We start from the raw sequence: 11,043 nt of genomic DNA, 5'->3' as shown, positions 1-11,043 counted from the left end.
TAATTATAGACCAGTAAGCTTAACATCCATCGTGGGGAAAATGTTTGAGGGGCTATTGAGGGACTATATACAGGATTATGTGACAATAAATAGCATTATAAGTGACAGCCAGCACGGTTTTACTAAGGACAGAAGTTGTCAAACTAACCTAATCTGTTTTTATGAAGAGGTGAGCAGAAGTCTAGACAGAGGGGCCGCTGTGGATTTAGTGTTTTTGGACTTTGCAAAGGCATTTGACACTGTCCCCCATAGACGCCTAATGGGTAAATTAAGGACTATAGGTTTAGAAAATATAGTTTGTAATTGGATTGAGAATTGGCTCAAGGACCGTATCCAGAGGGTTGTGGTCAATGATTCCTTCTCTGAATGGTCCCCGGTTATAAGTGGTGTACCCCAGGGTTCAGTGCTGGGACCACTATTATTCAACTTATTTATTAATGATATAGAGGAAGGGATTAATAGCACTATTTCTATTTTTGCAGATGACACCAAGCTATGTAATATAGTTCAGACTATGGAAGATGTTCATGAATTACAGGCAGATTTAAACAAACTAAGTGTTTGGGCGTCCACTTGGCAAATGAAGTTTAATGTAGATAAATGTAAAGTTATGCATCTTGGTACCAACAACCTGCATGCATCATATGTCCTAGGGGGCGCTACACTGGCGGATTCACTTGTTGAGAAGGATCTGGGTGTACTTGTAAATCATAAACTCAATAACAGCATGCAGTGTCAATCAGCTGCTTCAAAGGCCAGCAGGATATTGTCGTGTATTAAAAGAGGCATGGACTCGCGGGACAGGGATGTAATAATGCCACTTTACAAAGCATTAGTGAGGCCTCATCTAGAATATACGTTCAGTTCTGGGCTCCAGTTCATAGAAAGGATGCCCTGGAGTTGGAAAAAATACAAAGAAGAGCAACGAAGCTAATAAGGGGCATGGAGAATTTAAGTTATGAGGAAAGATTGAAAGAATTAAACCTATTTAGCCTTGAAAAAAGAAGACTAAGGGGGGACATGATTAACTTATATAAATATATTAATGGCACATACAAAAAATATGGTGAAATCCTGTTCCTTGTAAAACCCCCTCAAAAAACAAGGGGGCACTCCCTCCGTCTGGAGAAAAAAAGGTTCAAGCTGCAGAGGCGACAAGGCTTCTTTACAGTGAGAACTGTGAATTTATGGAATAGCCTACCGCAGGAGCTGGTCACAGCAGGGACAGTAGATGGCTTTAAAAAAGGGTTAGATAATTTCCTAGAACAAAAAAATATTAGCTCCTATGTGTAGAAATTTTTCCTTCCCTTTTCCCTTCCCTTGGTTGAACTTGATGGACATGTGTCTTTCTTCAGCCGTACTAACTATGTAACTATGTAACTATGTAACTATGTAACTCTAAATTCTCATGATCCCCATATCTCTAACAGGACCCTAAATATAAGTGAACAATGTAAAACAATTCATATCCTTCTGCTTACTTGAGTGAATGTTATAGAGAATCCTACAGCACTGCCTTACTCCTGGGTACCTCCCAGGGGGATTTCTCTATATTTTCAAGATCAAGCAAGTAAAAGGATCTTCAAGGACTTCTTTTTGAAACACTGTAATCATAAACCAATAAATACAAGACGGAAATGGACAAGAAACAGTTCTAATCTTTCAATTCAACATCCCCAAAAAATCGACTCCCAACATGATTGTTTTTGCTACCAATCTGGAGAGGAAGAGCTTTTCTGTAAGTCAGGATGGCCGAGTGGTCTAAGGCGCTGCGTTTAGGTCGCAGTCTCCCCTGGAGGCGTGGGTTCAAATCCCACTTCTGACAACTCATCTTTTCTTAAACATTCTTCGCAGTCATTCCGTCAGTGTTGGTGAAATATTAGTAAAAAAATTATGTCGGTATACGCCCCAAAACATTAGACTCTTCAGATAACTGTTTCGGCATCCAATCTTTAAAAATTGCACTTTTGTGTAGGTTAGGATGACCGACCGGTCTCTCTTGAATTTGTGGATTTAAATCTCACTTTTGAACACTCATATTTTCTTAGCATGATATAATGTCAGGTCTAAGACTCATAAAGTAATGACGCATTTTCCTTGAGCTCCTCCGCTATCCTGGTAAAATCCTCGCCAACTCCCTGTAAAGACTTCTACAGACTCAACACCAGACCTGGGACAATTCTGCATTCAGTACTATTGAGTGATAGTGCAGCTATTCTGTTGCCCAATTTCTATGCAGCTGAGTACGGCGATGAGAGGAGTCCTTTTGCAAATAGCATTTACCCACTGTAACCGTGTAAGTTGTGGCAATATTTGAGACACGGGGCCACATCCTGGGCCTGGCTACAGAACATGGCCTATCTCCACTACTGTGCACTCCATAGCTCCAAGAGACCAGCCCGAGCCACTTATATACATGTGGCTTTGTATTAGTGGGAGTTTGGAGCCAAATTAATTCTAGCACTTGTAAAACTGTCAGAGAAACCCCATCCCTGACGAACACCTGCAGAACCCACCAGTTACGCGGCTTAATCTAAATTCTGATAAAGAGAAGTGCTCCACACCCAACAGTCAGGTGCAGTAGATACCTTTTTTAGTACCACGACTTTCACAACACTCCTTTCTGCCAACTTTTTTAACCTTGATCATATTCTCTACCAACTCTAAATTCTCATGATCCCCATATCTCTAACAGGACCCTAAATATAAGTGAACAATGTAAAACAGTTCATATCCCTCTGCTTACTTGAGTGAATGTTATAGAGAATCCTACACCACTGCCTTACTCCTGGGTACCTCCCAGGGGGATTTCTCTATATTTTCAAGATCAAGCAAGTAAAAGGGTCTTCAAGGACTTTTTTTTGCAACACTGTAATCATAAACCAATAAATACAAGACGGAAATGTATAGGCAGTAGTATAGTGTATATTTATATGCATACTTATTAGACCCTTTTCCTGCATGTACCAATAGGTTTATGTGGTTAATCTTTTACTGTGTTCCTCACAGATTCAAGTACATCAGGGTCCATGGATCACAAAGCTAGGGAACGCATCTGGCGTTCTCAAATGGATCAGGTTTTTAATGATGGGTCTACTCAGCTTGCTTTTAATGGTCAAGGGAATGTGAGTGAATTACAGAATAAATACAGGAATCTATTACATCGCCGTATGAAAATATGGTGGAATAAAATCTTTTTGGAGAATTACCTACAAAGGAAATTGATCCCTAGAGGCCTCAGAGTCCAGATCTTCCCTTCCTTCCCAATCGAGGATACCACATTTGTTGCGAATTGGGAGGAAGCTTGTAATCAAAGCTCCTTTAAATTCATGGAGTTATTGGTTAATTTGAACCAAACCACATTAGATCAGCTCGACATTGACATTGAAGTGATACAATCTGATCTTAAAGAAAAAATGACGCCTGAAGGCCTAGTTAGGTTCAACCTTACGTTGGAACATCAGTTCACTGAATGGGAGAAGGAAATTAAAGATATGAAGTCTAAAAAATTTTCAAGAGACACCAATGATTACGCCCAGCAAAAAGTCTATAAATGGAGAAAAAGCACTCCATCCGCACAGACCAATCGCCATATGTCTACAACATCGATCTCATCTCAGAGTGAATCTGACGGTGGACCAAGACAGCGGTCCTATCACACGTATAGCACGAGACAAAAAAGAAAAGTACCATACAAACATACCTCAAATAAGAGAAAGCCGGATGCCGATGGACCTTCAAATTTACTTAAGGTAATTAATTTATCTAATCACGTTTTTTCTACATCCGATATGGAGGTCTTAGAGCGAGGGTTAACATTTGCCCCATGTGCCCGTTTTGACACATTTTCCGCAATTAAGGACCTACATATTTTCGGCCGATCTCTTATTTATAAAAAATATTTTCATAGGTCTGAGGTTGATGAGACTTTCCCTACTATCACCGAACAACAGACCCTATATGACTTAGAAGAACTGTTAAGGGAACAAGACTCTGATCCAACAGGTAAGGTACCCCCAACACTTAGGATAAAATCAAAGCGGTTTCCTGCAATGAGTATGTGCTCGGCAGTAGACTCTTTTGTTAAATCAGTCAGTCAGGAATTTGCAAAAATACCCAATGGAATTAAAAATGACAATCTATCGGCAGCACAGAGACAAAGCCTCAAAAAACAAAAAGTAAAATCGACGATGTCGTGTTTAAAGCAGCCGACAAAGGCGGAAATATTGTGGTCTGGCCTTGTGTGATGTATGAAGCTGAGGCCTTCAGACAATTAAATGATAAAAACTGCTACAAAAGATTGACTTATAATCCCTTGCATATTTTTCAAACAGATCTGGAAAAGATCCTAATAAAGGCCAAAACTGAGAACATCATTACCAAAGAAGTATATGATGCACTTATCCCTACTGAACCAACCATATCAACATTTTATCTGCTACCAAAGGTTCACAAAGATGCAACCGTTCCCCCAGGAAGGCCAATCATCTCAGGTAGGGGTAATTTAACCGAGAAAATTTGCAAATTCATTGACCATCATCTTAAAGGGGTTGTCGAATGTTTACCGTCACATGTGCGCGATACTGCAGATCTTCTGCAGAAAATAGATGGAATCAGTGTGGAGGAAGATATGTTACTGTGTACATGTGACGTTGAGTCACTCTACACTAGTATCCGCCATACTGATGGTTTAAGAGCTGTCTCTGCATTCCTAACTATGGGGAATATGGAACCTATTTTTGCAAATTTTATCTCGACACTTCTCAAATTTGCACTTGAACATAACTTTTTTGTCTTCAAGGATAAATTTTACCTCCAGCTCCAGGGAACAGCAATGGGGGCAGCATGTGCCCCTTCATATGCGAACCTGTTCCTGGGGCTGTGGGAACGTGACCTTTTCCATGGTGGGCGGGGTGTCTCGATGGACCGGGTCATATTTTGGGCCCGGTACATCGATGACATCCTACTTATCTGGAGGGGCACACCTGAGACTTTTGAGAATTTCATCAATGCACTAAATCTAAATGATCTAAACATCAAGCTTACGTATCATTATGACAAATGTCGAGCTGAATTTTTGGACATTAAGCTGTGTAGGGATGTGAACGGTTTCCTTCAATCAGATGTGTTTCGGAAGACAACAGCAGTCAATGCCTTCCTTCACGCTTCCTCCTCTCACCCCATACAGACGATTAAGGCAGTTCCAATCGGCCAATTGCTAAGGATTCGAAGGATCTGTTCTTCTACTGATGCATTTGAGAAACAGGCCTATGACCTCACTAACCGCTTCCTTGCCCGGGGATATAGTAAACGCTCGATTAAAAAGGCATATCACCGTGCGAAAAATACATCAAGAGACGAGCTGCTATTCCCTAAACTAAAAAACAAATTAGAGACACAGGTAAGATTCACCACAGAGTATCATTCAAGATGGCCTCAAATGAAAGATATACTTAAGCAGTTCTGGCCCATATTGCTCACCGATCCAACAATTGAGAAATACATTTCTAGATATCCAACCATCTCGGCACGACGCTCAAAAAATCTTAAAGATCACCTTGTCCGCAGTCATTACCAACTAAATAGGCAAAGATTTCCCTTTGGGACTAAAGGCCCTAAATGGGGCTGTAAGACATGCGGACATTGTGTAGCGTGTCCTAATATTGAAAAGGCGACAACGTTTGTCGATTCAACGGGCAAACATACATTCACTATCACCCATTCTATTACCTGTTCAACCAAGGCAGTGGTCTATTATGCCACCTGCCCCTGCCCTAAGATATATGTTGGACTTACTACACGTGAATTGAAAATTCGAGTTAGGGAACACATCCGTGATATCACGTTGGCTGAAATGTCTGAGAACCCTGAAACCTTGAAACCTGTCGCCCGACATTTCAAGGCACATCATGCATGCGATTCGACAAAACTGAGAGTGAGAGGAATCGACTGCATTGAAAAACATATTAGAGGGGGTGACATATCCAAAAGATTGGCAAGGTGTGAATCTAAGTGGATCTGGACTCTGAGGACTATGTCTCCTTTTGGGCTCAATGAGAACCTCAATTTCACCCCATTCCTTTGACCATTGACCTTCAGTGGGTTATTTTAAAATATGTTTCAGTTTTTATGTGTCTAATTACTTCCCCTTTCATTATAGAACCTACTATGACCTGTTATAATTTGAAGAATGAGAGGTCATGAATACAGTGCGATGAATATCCATTTATACCAACAAAGAACGCTAGTCATTTTTCCTGCCCAATGATTGCTACTACGACCCTTTTGTAGTCCAATATATATATATATTTACATATGTATTATTTATTATCATACATATTTTGCATATTTACTTATTTATTATTCATTATTTATCACCATTATTCATCTTTTTATTTCATATTTACTGTGTCCACTTCGTTTATAAATATTTACAATATACACATTTTGTCATTTTTTTCTTTTCTTTGTTTTATTATTTTTCACACTATATTCATTGGGTTACTTGTGTTTGATGTACATTGAATTAATACATATTCATATATATTCCTATACACAATATTATATTCATATTTGTACACATCTTCTACACCACTTACCTATTACCCATCAATCAGTAATTATTAAATTACATTTATTTAGATCTCTTTACTATTATACCTATATATGTATTACATATATATATATATATATTTTTTTTCTACCATTTACTACCACAGTTTATATCTATTATTTTTATTTTTACATTTATTCTTTTTATGTATTATGTGTAATTGTTTATCAACATTCACACGCATGCACTTTCTCACTTAGTTTCGTTCACATATAAAAATCCTAACATCGTGCTTTACAACACCTAGTACGTTTTTTTCCCTATATAGCATTATACGTAATTTACTATTACCCTTATAAATATAGACTATATACACACGCAACATATTTGTTTTATATTACACACATTGTATTGTTCCATCACTTTTATTATTGGTTTGGTTCACAATTATTAAATTGATGTATTTCACATAATATATTTGTTATGTATATAATTTTTTATTACATATATGTGTATATATAATCTTCACCATTATTTTTTACTATTATGCATTATTTATTATTTATAATTTTTCCATTATGCTTTACATGCATTATCAAATTCTATTTTACACAGATATTGTATCTATATATATATATTTTTTTCAATATGATATTTATATGTATTATATATATTTTTGTTTTAATATGTGTTTTTTTGTCTTATATATATATAAAGACCACTGTATATGCAGTTTTATCCATTTATAATTGTTTGGATGTACTGTCATACAAGTTTGACTCATGGATACTGCTGTTATTTGTATTATAATGGTTATGTTTGAGATACATGTTTTATTTCCAACATTTTATATTTGTCTTTTTATGCGTGGTGCAATTTGACATATTTCTAGTAACATCTTTAAATGTGTCGTTGGGTCCTATGTACATTGTTCCTGATTGGATTTCACGCTGTTCTGCAGTTTGTCAAATATGCTTATAGCTGCTGCACCTGATGGAATATATGGTCATTATCGTTTAACACTGTATTTTTATGCCCTTCAAACTTCAAATTTGCTGTCCGATCCTGCACTGCGTATATCTCATGGGAGACATTCTTCTACAGCAGTAGGTGCTTGTGCGCTTGCGCCGGGAGGGTTTTCTCGGCTTCCCTCTGACTCGGGCGTCTGCATCTGGGTGGGCGTGTATCTGCGGCGTCAGTCGCCGTTGATCCACGCCCCCTTGATGACGCGCGTTCGGGGGATTGCTACGAGTCTTCCTGCTCCCGATGCATGACGCCAGTGTATACACTTTCACTGCCCCATGTGATCCTCAACTGCTGACATGATTGGACGGCCATATGTTTTTAAAGAGGGAGGTTCCTGCTGGAGAGACGGCACCCCCGGACGAAGGCATTCCGCCGAAACGCGCGTCGGGACTGACGTTCTCTCCATGCAGAGGACTACAAATGGGTATGTTATATATCTTCTCTCCCCCCCATCTGGTTAATTTAACTACCTTTACCACCATTGCAGACATGCTGTGTTACTCTTACCAGACCATAGCTTAAAGCTTGCAGTTTTTGCTGACATATCTGTGCACTGGGCACATATGTTTCATACTCTAGCTCCTTTCAACTGCATACATAAATGTGTCCACTTGGTCTAAGTAGATGTTAAACACACAGAAGCTTTAACTATCTGGTACAAGGCTTACATCACCTATGGATAGAGATATATACCGTCACCCGTGACAGTGTCATTTAATATAGTTTTTTTTGTATGTTCTCTGCATGTGTCAGACGTCTCTTGTGTTTCATGCTCAGTATGACTCATTTTTTAATGTTGTAATTTTTTAATGTTGTAATATCTAATAAAATTTATACATCTTTCAATTTACTTGTGTTAGTTGTGCCCTATATTCTATAGGTTTATATTGGTGAAAAATTAGTAAAAAAAATGATGTCGGTATACGCCCCAAAACATTAGACTCTTCAGATAACTGTTTCGGCATCCAATCTTTAAAAATTGCACTTTTGTGTAGGTTAGGATGACCGACCGGTCTCTCTTGAATTTGTGGATTTAAATCCCACTTTTGAACACTCATATTTTCTTAGCATGATATAATGTCAGGTTTAAGACTCATAAAGTAATGACGCATTTTCCTTGAGCTCCTCCGCTATCCTGGTAAAATCCTCGCCAACTCCCTGTAAAGACTTCTACAGACTCAACACCAGACCTGGGACAATTCTGCATTCAGTACTATTGAGTGATAGTGCAGCTATTCTGTTGCCCAATTTCTATGCAGCTGAGTACGGCGATGAGAGGAGTCCTTTTGCTAATAGCATTTACCCACTGCAACCGTGTAAGTTGTGGCAATATTTGAGACACGGGGGCCACATCCTGGGCCTGGCTACAGAACATGGCCTAGCTCCACTACTGTTCACTCCATAGCTCCAAGAGACCAGCCCGAGCCACTTATATACATGTGGCTTTGTATTAGTGGGAGTTTGGAGCCAAATTAATTCTAGCACTTGTAAAACTGTCAGATAAACCCCATCCCTGACGAACACCTGCAGAACCCACCAGTTACGCGGCTTAATCTAAATTCTGATAAAGAGAAGTGCTCCACACCCAACAGTCAGGTGCAGTAGATACCTTTTTTAGTACCACGACTTTCACAACACTCCTTTCTGCCAACTTTTTTAACCTTGATCATATTCTCTACCAACTCTAAATTCTCATGATCCCCATATCTCTAACAGGACCCTAAATATAAGTGAACAATGTAAAACAATTCATATCCCTCTGCTTACTTGAGTGAATGTTATAGAGAATCCTACACCACTGCCTTACTCCTGGGTACCTCCCAGGGGGATTTCTCTATATTTTCAAGATCAAGCAAGTAAAAGGGTCTTCAAGGACTTCTTTTTGCAACACTGTAATCATAAACCAATAAATACAAGACGGAAATGGACAAGAAACAGTTCTAATCTTTCAATTCATCATCCCAAAAAAATCGACTCTTAACATGTTTGTTTTTGCTACCAAACTGGAGAGGCAGAAATTTTCTGTAAGTCAGGATGGCTGAGTGGTCTAAGGCGCTGCGTTTAGGTCGCAGTCTCCCCTGGAGGCGTGGGTTCAAATCCCACTTCTGACAGCTCATCTTTTCTTAAACATTCTTCGCAGTCATTCCGTCAGTGTTGGTGAAATATCAGTAAAAAAATGATGTCGGTATACGCCCCAAAACATTAGACTCTTCAGATAACTGTTTCGGCATCCAATCTTTAAAAATTGCACTTTTGTGTAGGTTAGGATGACCGACCGGTCTCTCTTGAATTTGTGGATTTAAATCCTACTTTTGAACACTCATATTTTCTTAGCATGATATAATGTCAGGTCTAAGACTCATAAAGTAATGACGCATTTTCCTTGAGCTCCTCCGCTATCCTGGTAAAATCCTCGCCAACTCCCTGTAAAGACTTCTACAGACTCAACACCAGACCTGGGACAATTCTGCATTCAGTACTATTGAGTGATAGTGCAGCTATTCTGTTGCCCAATTTCTATGCAGCTAAGTACGGCGATGAGAGGAGTCCTTTTGCTAATAGCATTTACCCACTGCAACCGTGTAAGTTGTGGCAATATTTGAGAAACGGGGCCACATCCTGGGCCTGGCTACAGAACATGGCCTAGCTCCACTACTGTGCACTCCATAGCTCCAAGAGACCAGCCCGAGCCACTTATATACATGTGGCTTTGTATTAGTGGGAGTTTGGAGCCAAATTAATTCTAGCACTTGTAAAACTGTCAGAGAAACCCCATCCCTGACGAACACCTGCAGAACACACCAGTTACGCGGCTTAATCTAAATTCTGATAAAGAGAAGTGCTCCACACCCAACAGTCAGGTGCAGTAGATACCATTTTTAGTACCACGACTTTCACAACACTCCTTTCTGCCAACTTTTTTAACCTTGATCATATTCTCTACCAACTCTAAATTCTCATCATCCCCATATCTCTAACAGGACCCTAAATATAAGTGAACAATGTAAAACAATTCATATCCCTCTGCTTACTTGAGTGAATGTTATAGAGAATCCTACACCACTGCCTTACTCCTGGGTACCTCCCAGGGGGATTTCTCTATATTTTCAAGATCAAGCAAGTAAAAGGGTCTTCAAGGACTTCTTTTTGCAACACTGTAATCATAAACCAATAAATACAAGACGGAAATGGACAAGAAACAGTTCTAATCTTTCAATTCAACATCCCCAAAAAATCGACTCTTAACATGTTTGTTTTTGCTACCAAACTGGAGAGGCAGAGATTTTCTGTAAGTCAGGATGGCCGAGTGGTCTAAGACGCTGCGTTTAGGTCGCAGTCTCCCCTGGAGGCGTGGGTTCAAATCCCACTTCTGACAGCTCATCTTTTCTTAAACATTCTTCGCAGTCATTCCGTCAGTGTTGGTGAAATATCAGTAAAAAAATGATGTCGGTATACGCCCCAAA

The 11,043-nt window shown here is 39.3% G+C and overlaps 3 non-coding genes across 3 annotated transcripts; all 3 read left to right on the top strand.

Moving 5' to 3' along the window:
• Positions 1-1,742: 1,742 nt before the first annotated feature.
• On the top strand, positions 1,743-1,825 carry TRNAL-UAG (transfer RNA leucine (anticodon UAG)). Its single transcript has one exon. It is a non-coding gene; the product is annotated as a tRNA-Leu (tRNA).
• Positions 1,826-9,607: 7,782 nt separating this feature from the next.
• Positions 9,608-9,690, top strand: TRNAL-UAG (transfer RNA leucine (anticodon UAG)). Its single transcript has one exon. It is a non-coding gene; the product is annotated as a tRNA-Leu (tRNA).
• A 1,182-nt stretch (positions 9,691-10,872) lies between these two features.
• Positions 10,873-10,955, top strand: TRNAL-UAG (transfer RNA leucine (anticodon UAG)). Its single transcript has one exon. It is a non-coding gene; the product is annotated as a tRNA-Leu (tRNA).
• The last annotated feature ends 88 nt before the right edge of the window (positions 10,956-11,043 follow it).

The sequence above is a fragment of the Rhinoderma darwinii genome, chromosome 1 (assembly GCF_050947455.1).
Source record: "Rhinoderma darwinii isolate aRhiDar2 chromosome 1, aRhiDar2.hap1, whole genome shotgun sequence".
Taxonomy (NCBI): Eukaryota; Metazoa; Chordata; class Amphibia; order Anura; family Rhinodermatidae; genus Rhinoderma; species Rhinoderma darwinii.
The sequence above is the reverse complement of the archived record's forward strand: the minus strand, read 5'-3'. Positions and strand labels throughout refer to the sequence as shown.